Source organism: Suncus etruscus, chromosome 3, assembly GCF_024139225.1.
Source record: "Suncus etruscus isolate mSunEtr1 chromosome 3, mSunEtr1.pri.cur, whole genome shotgun sequence".
NCBI classification, from domain to species: domain Eukaryota; kingdom Metazoa; phylum Chordata; class Mammalia; order Eulipotyphla; family Soricidae; genus Suncus; species Suncus etruscus.
This window is the reverse complement of record NC_064850.1, coordinates 76,331,153-76,350,060: the sequence shown is the minus strand read 5'-3', so window position 1 is coordinate 76,350,060 and position 18,908 is coordinate 76,331,153. Positions and strand designations below refer to the sequence as shown.

General features: G+C 39.2%; 1 non-coding gene and 1 pseudogene across 1 annotated transcript; one reads left to right on the top strand and one right to left on the bottom strand.

Moving 5' to 3' along the window:
- Positions 1 to 3,467: 3,467 nt before the first annotated feature.
- LOC126005609 (U6 spliceosomal RNA) lies at positions 3,468 to 3,574 on the top strand. The gene has a single exon (XR_007494654.1). It is a non-coding gene; the product is annotated as a U6 spliceosomal RNA (small nuclear RNA).
- A 687-nt stretch (positions 3,575 to 4,261) lies between these two features.
- LOC126004367 (E3 ubiquitin-protein ligase RNF168-like) lies at positions 4,262 to 4,917 on the bottom strand (annotated as a pseudogene).
- Positions 4,918 to 18,908: the final 13,991 nt, after the last annotated feature.

The following is an 18,908-nucleotide window of genomic DNA, read 5'->3' as shown; positions in this document are numbered from 1 at the left end:
ATGGAGCAGGGAAAGCCTCTTCAACAAGTGGTGTTGGCACAATTGGATAGCCACTTGCAAAAAATTAAACTTAGACCCCCAGCTAACATCATGTACAAAGGTAAAATCCAAATGGATTAAAGACCTCGATATCAGCCCCAAAACCATAAGATATATAGAACAGCACATAGGCAAAACACTCCAGGACATTACAGGCATCTTCAAGGAGGAAACTGCACTCTCCAAGCAAGTGAAAGCAGAGATTAACAGATGGGAATATATTAAGCTGAGAAGCTTCTGCACCTCAAAGGAAATAGTGCCCAGGATACAAGAGCCACCCACTGAGTGGGAGAAACTATTCACCCAATACCTATCAGATAAGGGGCTAATCTCCAAAATATACAAGGCACTGACAGAACTTTACAAGAAAAAAACATCTAACCCCATCAAAAAATGGGGAGAAGAAATGAACAGACACTTTGACAAAGAAGAAATACACATGGCCAAAAGACACATGAAAAAATGTTCCACATCACTAATCATCAGGGAGATGCAAATCAAAACAACGATGAGATACCACCTCACACCCCAGAGATGGCACACATCACAAAGAATGAGAATAAACAGTGTTGGCGGGGATGTGGAGAGAAAGGAACTCTTATCCACTGCTGGTGGGAATGCTGTCTAGTTCAACCTTTATGGAAAGCGATATGGAGATTCCTCCAAAAACTGGAAATCGAGCTCCCATACGATCCAGCTATACCACTCCTAGGAATATACCCTAGGAACACAAAAATACAATACAAAAACCCCTTCCTTACACCTATATTCATTGCAGCTCTATTTACCATAGCAAGACTCTGGAAACAACCAAGATGCCCTTCAACAGACGAATGGCTAAAGAAACTGTGGTACATATACACAATGGAATATTATGCAGCTGTCAGGAGAGATGAAGTCATGAAATTTTCCTATACATGGATGTACATGGAATCTATTATGCTGAGTGAAATAAGTCAGAGAGAGAGAGAAAAACGCAGAATGGTCTCACTCATCTATGGGTTTTAAGAAAAATGAAAGACACCCTTGTAATTATAATTTTCAGACACAAAAGAGAAAAGAGCTGGAAGTTCCAGCTCACCTCAGGAAGCTCACCACAAAGAGTGATGAGTTTAGTTAGGGAAATAACTACATTTTGAACTGTCCTAATAATGAGAATGTATGAGGAAAATGGAGAGCCTGTCTAGAGTACAGGCGGGGGTCGGGTGGGGCGAAGGGAGACTTGGGACATTGGTGATGGGAATGTTGCACTGGTGATGGGTGGTATTCTTTACATGACTGAAACCCAAACACAATCATGTATGTAATTAAGGTGTTTAAATAAATTAAAAAAAATGTGATAAAAAAAAAAGAAAACTCACAGGCAGGCTTCAGGGTATATCATCTTATTCAGGCCGTGGCCAACATGTATGGCCTATCATAACCATTTATGCTGGATCCCTCTTCAGCCCTGCATAGTACCTTGTCCCTCAACCATCTTCTCTCCATCCATCTTCCTTGCTCAAGCTCTCTCCAAAGTCCTCCTCCAAATCTCCTCATCAATCCCCTCCTGGCCTTTCGGCCAAACCTTTTGTAACCTACCAAAGAATACTCCCAGAAATGGGCAGGTCAATTAGCAGGTAAGGTTACAAGAGGAATGGGGGGTGGGCAACATTCGGGGTCTGGAATGATAGCACAGTGGGTAAGGTTCTTGCTTTGAATGTGGCCAGCCTAGGTTTAATTCCTGTATCCCATATGGTCCCCCAAGCCTGCCAGGAGTGATTCCTGAGAACCAGGAGTAACCCCTAAGCATTTTCAGGTGTGGCCCCAAAATAACAACAAAATGAAACAAAACAACCAAACAAAAACAACATGGAAATAAAATCTGTTATAACTCTTTTTAACCTCATGAAAGATATGGTGAAAAGATTAGAGGACTCTGCAATGAACAGTCATAGTAAGCTTTTCTTGTCCCTAATTTATAAAATAAAGACATTAAACTTTGTATTCTCAATTTTTCCAATTCAACGATTGCTGATTTCTTAGGGGGACAAAGAGGACACTTCAGTAGGTGCTCATCAAGCCATACATACAGTGCCAGAGATCACATCCAGCGAACCTGCATGCAAAGCATATAATCCGGCCCTTTGAACCACCTCCTTAGCTCCCTGTAACTTCTTTTAACTTTATTCATAATTGCCTTTTTTACAGGGGCACATCTGGCATTGTTCAGTGATTATTTCTGGTTCTGCACTTAAGTTTCACAGTGGTGGGGCTCAGGGGACCATATGGGGTGCTAGGATTGAACATGCAGGGTAAATGTCTAATGTACTAGTGCTCTCATCCCATAAATACATGTTTTGTGCCACACCCGGTGATGTTTAGAGGTTATTCCTGAGCTATGTGCTCAGAAATCACTCCTGGTGAGGGTGATCATACGGGACTGTGCTATCACTCCGGCCCCCCATAAATACATTTTTTTGAATGTAAAAGCAAAGCAGGGTTTATTCCAGAGTGAAAGTATGGACTAAGGAAAGAAAATGTTAGAAAGGAAAAAGGAAAGTATGTGAAATGAATGCAGAAAGTTTGAAAATGTGCAGAAGGAATTGAAAATGTGTACTAGGAAAGAAACTGCAAAATCAAATTGGATGACTATTATTATACTGTGTATTTACACGTTATAGTGTTTCTATACTATTGAGAGAAGATGGGGTAATAATGAAGTCTTATAAACATCTAAAAAGGAATAATCAGAATTTAAGGAAAATCATTCAGGTTCAGTTTAAAATTTTTTTGAAAAATTGGTAACTGTTGATTATAATTTTTTTTAAAGTCTGCCAAAAATAATGAGCATTCTTTTTGGTATAATGTTGGGACCTAAATTCTGAATAAGGAGAGACACCATTTTGTAAAGGCCACATGGCTGGCTTCTTCTCATGTTCTGAGCAGGAAGAGATTCCATTTTGTAGGGACCACATGGTGTAAGCCACATGTTAGGTCTTTACAAGCCTATTTCCATAGAACCTGCCCCAAGCTACCTGGCCACACCAAGTTGCTTATCAGGGAGGGACAAGAGAACAGTAGAAAGGTATGCCTAGACAAGAGCCAATCATATTTTTAGGATCATCAGATATCCCTTCTCTATATAATCTTCCACATAAATTCATTTTTTGAGAGAAACATTTTTTGTACTACCCTGTCAATAAACTGAAAGTAGTAAATAACATCATTCTGGTATTGAAATATGGGTTTTGCGGGCCGGAGCGATAGAACAGCGGGTAGGGCACTTGCCTTGCATGTGCTAGACCTGAGTTCGCTCACCAGCATCCCACATGGTCCCCCGTGCATGCCAGGAAGGCGTCCTGAGCAAAGCTAGGAATAGCCCCTGAGCATAGCTGGGTATGGTTAAAAAAAAGACAAAAAAAAAAAAAAAGACAAAAAAAAAGACCGTGCTCACTTCGGCAGCACATATACTAAAATTGGAACGATACAGAGAAGATTAGCATGGCCCCTGTGCAAGGATGACACGCAAATTCGTGAAGCGTTCCATATTTAAAAAAAAAAAGACCAAAAAAAAAAAGAAATATGGGTTTTGCAACTGTTACAGGATGTTGCAATAAAAAAAGATAAAAAATTAGATAATACAATCTTGTATGATTTAAAAATCTTGTGTGAGTATTAGAAAAATGTAGATTATTGAAATTCAGAATTTGCTTAACAGTTTAAATTGTATTTGGTAAACTACTAAAAAACTAAATTAGAGAGTAAAGTAAAATGAGAAATTGAACTGAAAACAAGTCCAGAGGGTTATTGTGTACAGTACAGCCACATGATGGAATACTATGCAGTCCTAAGAAAAAGTCTCTCTCTCTCTCTCTCTCTCTCTCTCTCTCTCTCTCTCTCTCTCTCTCTCTCTCTCTCTCTCTCTCTGTTTTATGGTTTGGAAAGTTATTTCTTGAAGAAAGAACAAGAATTTTTTTGTTTGTTTTTGTTTTTGGGCCACACCTGGTGTTACTTTGGTGTTAGCTTTGGTGTTACTCCTGGCTATGCACTCAGAAATCGCTCCTGGCTTGGGGGATCATATGGGATGACGGGGGATCAAACTGCTGTCAATCCTAGGCTAGCGAGGGCAAGGTAGACGATTTACCACTTGCACCACTTACACCACTGCTCTGACCCCAAGAACAAGCAATTTTTGTGACACAAACATGGTCAAACTTTGTACTTGAAAGTTGTTATTCATTTATGTAAACATCTGAAAGATATTTTTTTGGGATTTACTAAGCTTAGGGAATGAGTACTTTTCACAAGATTACAATATCTCTAGCAGAATTTGACATCCTCCATCCCTTAACTGAATGTTTCAACTGGATCTTTAAAGAAGTCTGCCAATTTTCATTTTAAGAGCTTCTCGGGTTCTGAATGCTCAGTGTCAGCTTGCTTTGGAATGTCTAAAAGATTTCCTCTGTTCATTGAGAATTTTTCTGAATGTAACGATGTAGTGTGTAACTGATACTCATCTGGGGATCCTTTTCGCCAGTTTGGCTTCCTTTGTTCTTTATCAGCCTCTTTCTGAAGCTATAAAACTAATAACCTGTTTACTCTTGTTTATGTTGTTCAAAGGCAAATTTTCCAAATCAATCAGTTTTTTGGGTAAAGTTGTTTCCTTTTTTTCTGGGAGTATTTTTCTTCTTTTTTCAGAAAAGCATGGCTCTTTGACCATTTGAAATGAAGATTCCTGGTTCTTTTCTTGGAAATATCTTTACTGATCAACAGGTGAGACTGTTTGCTGTCAGTCTTAACTGAGCTATAGTCCATGATCCCTGTCATATCTGTCATAGTGCACTCACCACAAGGCATGGCTGCATTCTCTGGAGTAAGGAGCTTGGGGCTCCCCATGATTTTTGAGGCACATCTCTGTCTCTTGACTAGCTTAGCCCTGTTCTGGCTTCCCTTTCAGGGCATCAGTCTGTATCACTGGCATACCACTGAGGCACAGGTGCCTCTAATGAAGACCCCAAACTTTGTTCTTGAATTTCAAGGCACATTTGTGAAGATAAATTTATTTTAATAATTTCTCTATTTTGCCACCAAGGCTCCTAATATCATTATTACCCAGTTCCTATGCAGAGTTCAAGTTTGACCTTATTTATTTATTTTTTTTTTTTTTGGTTTTTGGGCCACACCCGGTAACGCTCAGGGGTTACTCCTGGCTATGTGCTCAGAAGTTGCTCCTGGCTTGGGGGACCATATGGGACACCGGGGGATCGAACCGTGGTCCGCCCAAGGCTAGCGCAGGCAAGGCAGGCACCTTACCTTTAGTGCCACCGCCCGGCCCCAAATGTTTTTTTTTTTTTTTTTTTTGGGCCACACCCGTTTGATGCTCAGGGGTTACTCCTGGCTATGTGCTCAGAAATCGCCCCTGGCTTGGGGGGACCATATGGGACGCCGGGGGATCGAACCGCGGTCCTTCCTTGGCTAGCGCTTGCAAGGCAGACACCTTACCTCCAGCGCCACCTTGACCTTATTTCTTGAACAAGTTCAGGCTGTGAAGCTGGCACAAACCAGGGGGACAAGTATTTCTAAATATCTCCAATGCTAGTTTGTTTGTTCTTACGTTTCTTTTGTAACTTGATTGTGACTGTACCAGAATTTTTTTTTGAATTCACCAGAGAGGCCATGACATTTTCCTCATGGAAATTATTACTATTAATGCTTAGTTTTCTCACCACTTCTTCATCACTTTTTAGTTGTTGCTCTTGCTCCCTTTGTCTATTTTCTGTTTGTCTTTTTTTCTTCTTCCTCGTCCTCTGCTAGTAATCTCTGGATAGATTCCTCACTGGCTTTCTTTTTCCTTCTTCACTGGTTTATTCCTCTGCCTTCATCTTGCTTTTCTCCTCTTCATATTCTTTTCTCAATTTCTGGGTTTACTTAGTAGATGAACTGGGTGATAGCCATCAACAAACTCTTCTGGATCTAGCCCAGTCTCTCTCAGTGTTGGGAAATCTGCTTGGTTTTATTTTTTAATAGCTATAATATCTTTAGTTAAGCATAATAATTACAAACATGTTTGTAGTTGGGTTTCAGTTATAAAAAAAGAACACCCTCTTCACCAGTGCAACCATCACACCACCATTTCCCTCCTCCCCCACCCCCTTGCCTATATATGAGATAGGCGTATCATGTCATGATTGTTGTTAGTATAGTTATTTCTCTAACTGCACTCACCTCTCTTTGTGACAAGCTTCATATTGTGGCTAATCCTTCCAGCCCTCATTTCTATCATCTCTGAGTTTTATTATAATAATATATCTTATTTTTCTTAAATCCCATAGATGAGTGAGACTATTCTGTATCTCTCTCCCTCTGATCTATTTGACTCAGCATAATAGTTTCAATGTACATCCATGTATAGGAAAATTTCATGACTTCATTTTAAGAAATTGAACTCTAACTTCTTTCAGACACCATGCACAAAGATCTAATAAAAATGGATTAAATACCTTTATATTATACTTGAAACCATAGATATTTAAAGGAAAACATAGCAAAACTTTTCATGACATTGAAGCTAAAGGTATCTTCAAGAATGAAACACCACTGATCAAAGAAATGAAAGCAAAAAATAAAACAAATAAACATTAAATTAAAAAAAGCTTCTTAATTAAAAAAAAACAGAATACAAAGACCTCCCATGGATGGAGGAAACATAGCACATCTGATAAGGAGTTAATATATAAGATACATAAGACACTAGTAGAGTTTAATAAGAAAAAAAAGAAGGAGCCGGAGAGATAGCACATCAGTGTTTGCCTTGCAAGCAGCCGACCCAGGACCTAAGGTGGTTGGTTTGAATCCCAGCATCCCATATGGTCCCCAGTGCCTGCCAGGAGCTATTTTTGAGCAGATAGCCAGGAGTAACCCCTGAGTGCTGCTGGGTGTGGCCCAAAAACCAAACCAAACCAAAACAAAACAAAACAAAAAAAAAACCCCAAAAAACTAACCCCACCCAAAATGGGGGGATAAACAGACATTTCTTCAAAGAAATACAGATGGCATATGAAAAAATATTCCACATCATCAGGGAGATGCAAATCAAAAACTACAATGAGATATCACCTTACACCACAGAAACTGGCACACATCAAAAAGAGCAAAACAACCATGCTGCATGGATATGGAGAGAAAGGAACTCTCATACACTTCTGGTGAGAATATTGAATGATCCAAACTTTTAGGAAAACAATATGGACATTCCTCAAAAAACTAGAAATTGAACTCCATATAATCTTATAATATACTATGATACTGTAAATACTCCTAGAAATCTAACTTTGGAACCCAAAAACACAATGCAGAAAAAATCATCTGTGCTCTTATAATTACTGCAGTACTATTCAAAATAGCCAGAATTTGGAAACAACCCTAAGAATAGAAATTGGATACAGAAATTGTGACACATCTATACAATGCTTCCTAGGCAGCTGTTAGGAAGAACAAAGTTATAAAGTTTGCTTATACATGCATAAATATGGAAAGTATTCTGTTGAGTAAGATGAATCAGAGGGAAAGGAATATACATAGAATGATCAAACTCATTTGTGGAATATAAGATAATAACATGGTAGTAATATACAAAGATAATAGAGATGAGGGTCAAGAGGATTAGTCCATGTAGGAGACTTGCCACAAAGAAGGAGTGGTAGTACAGTTAGGGCAGAGAGAGAACCACTATGACAGTAATAGTTGGAAATGATCACTCTGGACAAAAACTGGATATTGAAAGGAGGTAAAGTGATATGTATGATACCCCTCAATAAACATATTGCAAACTAGTGTTTACAGGATAAAAAAGGGGAAGAGTGAGAGACAGAGAGAGAAGAGAGGGTGCTGCAGGCGTCTTGCGTCTCAGCATCTCTAGTGGGACAAAATCCTACATGAGCAGAAAATGGGTACACAAGCAGCTGAATATAAAATATGAAATCATGAAACCACACAAAAATAAATTGTAATGGGACCCGCATCTTCAATAGATGTGAGACAACTTTAATCTCCAGGCTGGGAGTATATAAAGGGTAAAGGGACAGTCATAGCATGAAAGGAATGCCCACATATGTTTCTTTTCAAAGTACAGAAACTATCAATGTACATGGTTTGATTTTTTAAAAACAAATACACAGGGCTTTAGGTGGTTTGTAATCTCAGAATAGAATAGAGTTCAGTTAGAAGCCAGAGGATAAAAGAAAGGCTAATTTTTAGTTCCTGGTATCATTACTGATGTAAATTAAGGTATTGCAAGAAACCTGGTTTCCTTCCTAAAAACAAATATCCTTAACCTAAGGGAATAGTATTCTACCTAGGGCCCAAGACAAACTTCCTATGGTCTGGTTATAGAAAGAGATAAAACTTATATGAAAGGGGTACAGAATTATACCAAGTAAATTCAATAGCATAATTCTACACTGGACAAACCTATTTGTTAGTAGGTATTCAAAGTGACAGAGGAAGTCCCTGAGGCAAAGTCATCCTGCTGTGGTGTTCAAAGACAAGGAGAGAAGACATTGTCTTGAAGATGCTGTTTTTTCTTTTTATTTAAATATCTTGATTACAAATATGATTGTGATTAGGTTTCAGTCATGTAAAGAACACCCCCTTCACCAGTGCAACATTCCCACCACCAATGTCCCAAGTCTCCCTCCATCCCCACCTGTACTCTAGACAGGCTTTTTAGTTCCGTCATTCATTCACATGATTATGGTAGTTCTCATTGTACTTATTTCTATAACTGCACTCACCACTCTTTGTGGTGAGCTTCATGAAGTGAGCTGGAAGTTCCAGCCCTCCTCTCATTGTCTCTAAGGATTGTTGCAAAAATGACTTTTATTTTTCTTAAAAGCCATAGATGAGACTATTCTGCATCTCTCTCTCTCCCCCTCTGAATTATTTCACTCAGTATAATAGGTTCTATGTACAACCATCTATAGGAAAATTCCATGACTTCATCTCTTCTGACGGCTGCATAATATTCCATTGTGTATATGTACCACAGTTTCTTTAGTCATTCGTCTGTTGAAGGGCATCTTGGTTGTTTTCAGAGCCTGGCTATTGTGAATAGTGCTGCAATAAATATAGGTGTGAGGAAGGGGTTTTTGTATTGTATTCTTGTGTTCCTAGGGTATATCCCTAGGAGTGGAATAGCTGGGTAGAATGGGAGTTCAATTTCCAGTTTTTTGTGGAATCTCCATATTGCTTTCTATAGAGGTTGAACTAGACAGCATTCCCACCAGCAGTGGATAACAGTTCCTTTCTCTCCACATCCCTGCCAGCACTGATTGCTCTCATTCTTTGTGATGTGTGCCAATCTCTGTGGTGTGAGATGGTATCTCATCGTTGTTTTGATTTGCATCTCCCTGACGATCAGTGATGAGGAGTATTTTTTCATGTGCCTTTTAGCCATTTGTATTTCTATTTTATCAAAGTGTCTGTTCATTTCTTCTCCCCATTTTTTGATGGAATTAGAAGTTTTTTCTTGTAAAGTTCTGTCAGTGCCCTGTATATTTTGGATATTAGCCCCTTATCTGATGGGTATTGGGTGAATAGTTTCTCCCACACGGTGGGTGGCACTTGTATCCTGGGCACTATTTTTTATTGAGGTGCAGAAGCTTCTCAGCTTAATGTATTTCCATCTGTTTATCTCTGCTTCCACTTGTTTGGAATGTACAGTTTTCTCCTTGAAGATGCCTTTAGTCTCAATGTCATGGACTGTTTTACCTACGTGTTGTTCTATATACCTTATGGTATCAGGTCTGATATCAAGGTCTTTAATCCATTTGGATTTAACCTTCATACATGATGTTAACTGGAGGTCTATGTTTGCTTTTTTGCAAGTGGCTAACCAGTTCTGCCAGCACCACTTGTTGAAGAGATTTTCCCTGCTCCACTTAGGATTTTTTGCTCCTTTGTCAAAGATTAGGTGATTGTATGTCTGGGGAACATTGTCTGAGAACTCAAGCCTATTCCACTGATCTGAGGGTCTGTCTATTCCAATACCATGCTGTTTTGATAACTATTGCTTTGTAGTACAGTTTAAAGTTGGGGAAAGTAATGCCTCCCATTTTCCTTTTCCCTAGGAGTGCTTTAGCTATTCGAGGGTGTTTATTGTTCCAGATGAACTTCATAAATGTTTGATCCACTTCTTTGAAGAATGTCACGGGTATCTTTAGAGGGATCGCATTAAATCTGTACAATGCTTTGGGGAGTATTGCAATTTTAATGATGTTAATCCTACCAATTCATGACCAGGGTATGTGTTTCCATGACTGTGTGTCCTCTCTTATTTCTTGGAGCAGGGCTTTATAGTTTTCTTTGTATAGGTCCTTCACATCTTTGGTTAAGTTGACTCCAAGATATTTGAGTTTGTGTGCCAGTAATGTGAATGGGATTGCCTTCTTTTTTTTTTTTTTTTTTTTGGTTTTTGGGCCACAGCGGCGGTGCTCAGGGTTTATTCCTGGATGTCTGCTCAGAAATAGCTCCTGGCAGGCACGGATGGACCATAAGGGACACCGGGATTTGAACCAATCACCTTTGGTCCTGGATCGGCTTTTTGCAAGGCAAACACCGCTGTGCTATCTCTCCCGGGCCTGAGATTGCCTTCTCAACGTCTATCTTTTCTCTATCATTATTGGTGTATAAAAAGGCCACTGATTTCTGTGTGTTAATTTTGTAGCCTGCTACCTTGTTATATGCATCTATTGTTTCTAGAAGCTTTTTGGTAGAGTCTTTAGGGTTTTCTAAGTAGAGTATCATGTCATCTGCAAACAATGAGAGCTTGACTTCTTTCTTTCCTATCTGGATTTCCTTAGTATCTTTTTCTTGCCTGATTGCTCTAGCAAGCACTTCCAGTATTATGTTGAAGAGGAGTGGTGAGAGCAGAGAGCCTTGTCTTGTACCAGAATTTAGAGGAAAGGCTTTTAGTTTTTCTCCATTGAGGATAATATTTGCCACTGGCTTGTGGTAGATGGCTTTAAGTAGATTGAGAAAAGTTCCTTTCATTCCCAACTTGCTGAGAGTTTTGATTAAGAATGAGTGTTGGACCTTATCAAATGCTTTCTCTGTGTCTATTGATATGATCATGTGATTTTTATTTTTCTTGTTGTTGATGTTGTGTATGATGTTGATAGATTTATGGATGTTAAACCATCCTTGCATTCCTGGGATGAAACCTACTTGGTCATTGTGTATGATCTTCTTGATGATGCATTGGATCCTATTTGCCAGGATTTTGTTGAAGATCTTTGCATCTGCATTTTGTAATTTTCTTTTTTTGGCAACATCTCTGTCTGGTTTTGGTATCAAGGCAATATTGGCTTCATAAAAGTTGTTTGGGAGTGTTCCCATTTTTTAATTTCCTGGAAGAGCCTGGCTAGGATTGGTAGTAAATCCTCTTGAAAGGTTTTAAAGAATCCATTAGTAAATCCATCTGGGCCTGAGCTTTTCTTTTTGGGCAGATGTTTGATTACAGTTTCAATTTCTTCAATAGTAATGGGGATGTTTAGATATACTTACATCCTCCTTACTTAAACTGTGGGAAGGTTATAAGTGTCCAAGAATTTATCCATTTCTTCTAGGTTCTCATGTTTAGTAGCATAAAGTTCTCAAAGTAGTCCTCTGGTTACCCTTTGGATCTCTGCAATATCTGTCGTGATCTCTCCCTTTTCATTTCCAATACGGTTTATAAGGTTTCTCTCTCTCTCTTTCTTTGTGAGTTTTGCCAATGATCTATCAATCTTGTTTATTTTTTCAAAGAAACAACTTTGATCGATCAGAATTGTTTTTTTGGTTTCCCACTTCATTTATTTCTGCTTTCAGCTTTGTTATTTCCTTCTGTCTCCCTATTTTTGGGTCCTTTTGTTGAGCACTTTCTAATTCTATGAGCTGCATCATTAAGCTATTCAGGTAGGCCCCTTCTTCCTTCCTGATGTGTGCTTGCAAAGCTATAAATTTTCCTCTCAGTACTGCTTTTGCCGTGTCCTATAGATTCTGGCAGTTTGTGTCTTCATTATCATTTGTTTCCAGGAAAGTTTTCATTTCCTCTTCGATTTCATCTCAGACCCACTTGTTGTTCAGTAGCAGGCTGTTGGGCCCGGAGAGATAGCACAGCGGCGTTTGCCTTGCAAGCAGCCGATCCAGGACCAAAGTGTGGTTGGTTCGAATCCCGGTGTCCCCTATGGTCCCCCCGTGCCTGCCAGGAGCTATTTCTGAGCAGACAGCCAGGAGTAACCCCTGAGCCACCCGCTGGGTGTGACCCCAAAACCAAAAAATAAATAAATAAATAAATGAAAAAAAAGGGGGCCGGGAAGGTGGGCGCTAGAGGTAAGTGTCCTGCCTTGCAAGCGCTAGCGTAGACGGACCACCGGTTCGATCCCCCGGTGTCCCATATGGTCCCCCCAAAGCTAGGGGCGATTTCTGAGCACATAGCCAGGAGTAAACCCCTGAGCCGTCAAACTGGGTGTGGCCCCAAAACCAAAAAACCAAAACCAAAAAAAAAAAAAAAAACAAACCAGTAGCAGGCTGTTTAATTTCCAATTGTTAAAGTTTTTCTTTTGTGTGCCTTTGTAGTTCACATCTGATTTCAGAGCCTTGTGGTCAGCAAAGGTAGCCTGCAAGATTTCTATCCTCTTGATTTTATGAAGGTATGTTTTATGTGTCAGCATGTAGTCTATCCTGGAGAATGACCCATGTACATTGGAGAAGAATGTGTATCCAGGTTTTTTGGGGTGGAGTGTCCAATATATATATATCTCTACTAGTCCTCTTTATTCCATTACTCTTTTCAGGGGCTAGTCTGTTTTTGTTTGGTTTCAGTCTGGTTGACCTATCAAGTGTTGACAGGCAGTGTTGAGGTCCTCCCACATTTATTGTGTTATTATTATTTTTTTTTTTTTGGTTTTTGGGCCACACCCTGTGACGCTCAGGGGTTACTCCTGGCTATGCGCTCAGAAGTTGCTCCTGGCTTCTTGGGGGACCATATATGGGATGCCGGGGGATCGAACCGCCGGTCCGTCCTAGGCTAGCGCAGGCAAGGCAGGCACCTTACCTCCAGCGCCACCGCCCAGCCCCTATTGTGTTATTATTGATGTCTTTTTTCAGATTTGTCAGTAATTGTATTAGATTATTTGCTGGTCTCTCATTGAGTGCATATGTGCTTATTAGTCTGATTTCTTCTTGTTGCACATATCCCTTGATTAGTACATAGTGTCTATCTTTGTCCCTTACAACTTTTCTAAGTATAAAGTTGGTGTCATCAAATATTAATATGGCCACCCCAGTTTTTTTAAGGGTGTTGTTTGCTTGGATGATTTACTCCAGCCTTTGATTTTGAGTCTATGTTTGTTCTGACTATTCAGGTGTGTTTCTAGTAGGCAACAGAAGATTGGATTCATCTTTTTGACCCATTTTGCCACTCTGTATCTTTTAGTTGGTGAATTTAGTCCATTGACATTGAGGGAGATGTTTGTCATAGGGTTTAATGTCATCTTTGTAGATAAGTTTGTTGTATTTGTTGGTCTCTCTTATCTTAAAGTAGACCTTTCAGTTTTTCCTTTAAGGCTGCTTTTTATCTGTGAAGTTTCTGAGCTGTTGTTTATCCATGAAGCTATCTATTCTTCCTTCAAACCTGAATGTGAGTTGGGCTGGGTGCAGTATTCTTGGTGAGGCATCCATTTTATTCAGTCTTGTCACAATATCCCCCACTTTCTCCTGGCCTTGAGAGTTTCTTGTGACATGTCTGCTGTAAGTCTAGGGGATGCACCTTTGAATGTAATTTCCCTTTTTGATCTTGTTGCTTCAGTAATTCTAACTCTATCTATGGGATTTGTCATCGTAATAAGTATGTGTCTTGGGATGTTTTTCTTTGGGTCTCTTTTAGCTGGTACTCTTCGGACATGCAGGATTTGATTGTATGTAGTCTTTAACTCTGGGAGTATCTCTTTGATGATGTCTTTGACAGTTGATTCTTCCTGGAGATCTCCTACCTGGGCCTCTGGGACTCCAATCTTCTTATGTTGTTTCTGTTGAGTTTATCAAAGACTTCTATTTTCATCTGTTCTCATTCCTTGAGTACTTTTTCCATTGCCTGATCATTTGTCTTAAGGTTCTTTTCCAATTTCTTCTGCTATGTTGAGTTTTTCTGTATCTCATCTTCCAGCACCCCAATTCTGTCCTCAGCTGCTGTTACCCTGCTGGCGAGGCCATCCACTGAGGTTTTCAGTTGAGCTATCGTGTTTTTTAGATCTGTTATTTCAGTTTGGATTTTTCTGATTTCTGTCTTTGTGTTCTGTTCAGATTGATCTATGCTTTCTTTGAGTTCTACAAACATCTTCCATATTGCTATTCTAAACTCCTTATCCGAGAGGTTAACCGGATGGTTGGAATTTTTTGGGTCGTCTGAGCTATTGTCTTCATTCTCTGTGCATGGTGTTTGCCTGCGAGGTTTCCCCATTGTCACACTTGTAGTGTGATTTTTTTTTTGCGTGTTGTGGTGGGGTTCATTGGTTAGAGAGTGCGTAGCCATGAAGTGAAGTGGAGTGGCAGTGCTCTTCTGGAGCCTCTGGGAGAGATATTTTTCTGGGCCCTTTTCAGCCCACTCCCAAGAGGTTCAGGAGACAGGACAGTCAAAAAACATGTACAGGCAACACTCACAGTTTCTCACAGTTGGGAACCACTGGAAGATGCTGTTTTGACTTGGCCTTTAGAAGTAAATAGGCTGACATAAAGAGACCAAGCCTGTCTTAATATTTGGTGCGGAAATTTCTCTGGGAAAAGGAATTTGTAGAGGCCCTATTTTGGCCTGTAATTTTTACAAGGGAGAGAATGTGCCAAATAATAAGAAATTGTAATGTCACTATTATGTCATGAATTTCAGAAATATTGCCAGTAATCCACATAGGGGGTATAATTAATGTCCACCAACGGGCCTGCTGGATAAATTATTTCTTGGGGAAAATCAGCTCACTGGTCCAGGAAAGTCAATAGACACATCTGGCGGGCCAATATTCCCCTAAAACAGAGATGTCTATGCTGCATGGCATGGCAAGATAGAATAAAAATGTCTGTCAGAGGTAAATGGGGGAATAGGAGAGAATAAAGATCAATTGGCAAATTTATTTGCACCTGAATATAATTATTACTGACATTATAAATTTTTTTGGAAGAATGAGAAGAATCTATGTTCCAACTGGGTGTGGTCCCCAAATAAAACAGAAAAAAATTTACCTGAAATCAACAATATGAATAACTCAAGCCTTCAAGTCTGTATCTCATACATACATACATACATACATACATACATACATACATACATGAATTCTTCATTAATTTAACACTGCAATCTTCTGAAATATGATTGAATCTCAGTTTAGGCCACATTATTCTCTAGATAAGATTCTCTAACATTCTTTCTATGCACTAAAAGAAAAAAAATCACAAAAGCAACCCAAATGCTGAGAGACAGTATAAGGAAAAGGCCTTGCATGCAACTCACCTAGATTTTACCTTGGTGGAACATATGGTCTCTTGGACCCCATTAGGAGCAATCCCTGAGCACAGATGTAGGAGTTTACCCTGATCACTGCTAGGAATGTCTTCCTGAACAAACAAGTCCTTAATTAATAGTTACAGTAAAATTTAGAGACAGACAGTATACATTAATAAAAAAAATTGAGGTAGTTTAGCAAAGAGCACATACCACACAAAACATATTATCAATATTAGTTCTTTTCATTTTTTGTCAAAGAGAAAATGAATTGCTAAATCATATCCGATGCCCATTTAAATACTAAGAGCTTGTCTGTTTGCATCTGCAGTCAACGTACATTTCCAGAAAATAGAAAGACAGAGAATTCCAATGTGAAGCCTCTCATGTAAAGCCTCTCTCCATATTATCCAAGAATATCACAGCAAAAGATCAATGCACATGTCGATACAGTTCGAATGAGATAGAAATATTGACCAAATCTAAGTAACAATATTTACCTACATGATTTTAAACATATTCTAGAGAAGTTAAAACCTTGCTTTTTAAGGATGGGGATGGTGGGAATAAACAAAGGCTTCTCACCCCCTTTGAACAGTGGCTTATTTTATGAAATAATTATTATATATTGGGGTATCTCAGAATTTTTCATATTCTAAATATTAGGTTCTGTTCTCTCTGATAACTATTGACTTATAAAACAGTGTATTCAATACCGAAGTCATGTCTCTCAACACCAATAAAAGTCTCATCCTCAGGCATCACAGTGTTCTTACTCTTGATCACCTTGGTAGGATGTGAGGGGATAGAAGTTGGGAAGAAACAGGCAAAGAAACACCAAAGAGAAAAAAAAGAGAAAAACTTTATAGTTTTCAGTCACCAAATAGAAACAATCTATGTATACCTGATTTACAATGAAAATTACTTGTGAACCCCAAACTCAGGAATCAGCCCAGGTGTTTATCAGTAATTATGGCCCATTCATTGTAGCCTTCCAGGGATCCCGACCAGCGGGTAAAGCTGGGGACCACGTCAGTAATTCGCAATTCTCGAAGAAGAATCCGGCCTGAAATAGAAGAGGGACTGGGAAATAATGAGACTCGAGACGAGGGGATCCAATCAAGAGTCCGTTTAATAAAAGAAAAATTAGACCTTTTATAGACAATGCAAAACAGAGAGAGTAGGGGCGAGGCATAGTAGGAATTGCTGTAATTTTCCACGGGAACATCTTGATTTTCCAAGGTTAATAAGATTATCACCAGTCAAGAGATTTACATTATTTTTGAGCAACAAAGTACAAAATCTAATCTTAGCTTGGGCCTTTTGACCCCTGTCTTTACAAGGACATCTTGGAGCCTAGTAACTCCCTAGCTCTAGGCTATTTCTATTTCTTTGGGTCCAAGGGCAAGGAAGGCCACATGCAGCTTGTAAGCACTTTGGCTAAGACTTTCAGAAACTTCATTTTGATTAGTGAGAGGGCTTTTTAATTATTCCAAACAGTCTCCAACAATTCATGAACAGGAACTCTTCAGCAAGGAAAGCAGAAGAATGAAACCAGAAACAGGACTCCAGTGATAGAGCATAAACCAAACATATGAAGCCCATAACAGACAGTTCTACCCTTTTAAAATAAGGTGGTTGAGAATAAATAACATTTAATTTTTATTTATAAATTGATGAACTACTGAATAAAGAACATGGACATATCAAAGCTGTTCTGTTTATCAAAAAAGTCAAACTAGGCACAAAAGACTAACAATGTGCAATTTTGTTTCTATAAAGATCTACAATAGGCAAATCGAATCAATGCTAGCACAAAACAAAGATCAGAATAGTGGAGATTTAGGGCATTTCTAGAATTATGGACATGGTCTATACTTTCAGGAACAGGTTACCTGAGTATATATGCCAAAATGTGTCAGATATAAAAGTTGTGGATTTTATATCAGAATGTTTTGGGGGTTTCCCAAGGATGTTCTGTAGGCCCTGGTTCCCCTTCTAGGAATTCTTGCCTAACAGGTCAGGGTGGTTCAACACAAGGGTGAGGTTATGGTGCTGCTGATTCTGTGTGTGTTACCTGCCTCACCCCAGTGGTGCTTGGGGACCTCCACTGCTGTACTCAGTGGATTTTCAGCAAAATGTGAGCTACTGGTGTCAGATACATGCAAGGACTAAGCCCTTTGTACTATCTCCCCAGTCCACTCTATAAAAATTTTATCTTAATAGATTTAACTGAAAAATTGGATATGGAAGAAAGTCAGAAGATATAAAAATACCTATTTATTAGCCTAGTATATATTATACTTTTTTAAAACAAGATGAGAAAAATTATGTATAGAAAATGTTTAAAATATCTTTATAAGAGGCCGGAGAGATAGCATGGAGGTAAGGCGTTTGCCTTTCATGCAGAAGGTCATCGGTTTGAATCCCGGCATCCATATGGTCCCCCAAGCCTGCCAGGAGCAATTTCTGGCTAGAAATACTCCTGGCTAGGAGTAACCCCTGAGCACTGCCGGTGTGACCCAAAAACCACACACACAAAAAAATCTTTATAAAATTTTAAACAAAATTGACCAAAAGACTGGTGCCGGAGAGATAGCATGGAGGTAGGGCATTTGCCTTGCTTGCAGAAGGACGGTGGTTCGAATCCCGGCATCCCATATGGTCCCTGGAGACTTCCAGGAGCAATTTCTAAGTGTAGAGCTAGGAGTAGCCCCTGAAAGTTGCCGGTGTGACCCCCTCCCCAAAACATCCCCCCAAAAATTGACCAAAAGGGTCAATTCATAAATGAGTAATACACATTTAAAGAGATCTTTGGTGTCAAGAGAAATTAGAGTAATGCATTTTTGCTTGTTTTTTGAACCACACCCAGCTCAGGCTTACTCCTGGCTCTCTTCTCAGGACAAGGGCCTGGGATCTAACCTAGCTTGTCTGATTGCAATACAAGAAATCTACCCACTATTATATTGCTATAGCTTGAACACAAACCTTTTAAAAAGAAATTTTTTTCAGTGCTCAAGAGATAATATAATGGGTTGACTGCTTGCCTTGTGCATGGCCAACCCATATTCAATTCTCTATAGTCCACATGTTCTACCAAGCACCACTAGGAGTGATCCCTAACTACCAAGCCAGGAGTAAATTCTGAGCACTACCAGGTTTGACCCAAAACTCAATAACAATATTTAAGTTACTTTAAAAAAGAAAAGAAACTATTTTATAGCAACCAAGTTGGCAATAATTTCAAAATATTGTAGTTTCATGAAGTTGTGGGATTGTAAATTATGTGTTTTGGATGATTGTTGCTCAGTGCAGCAATTTTAGCAAAAAAAAAACAACGACAACAAACTTAATACAT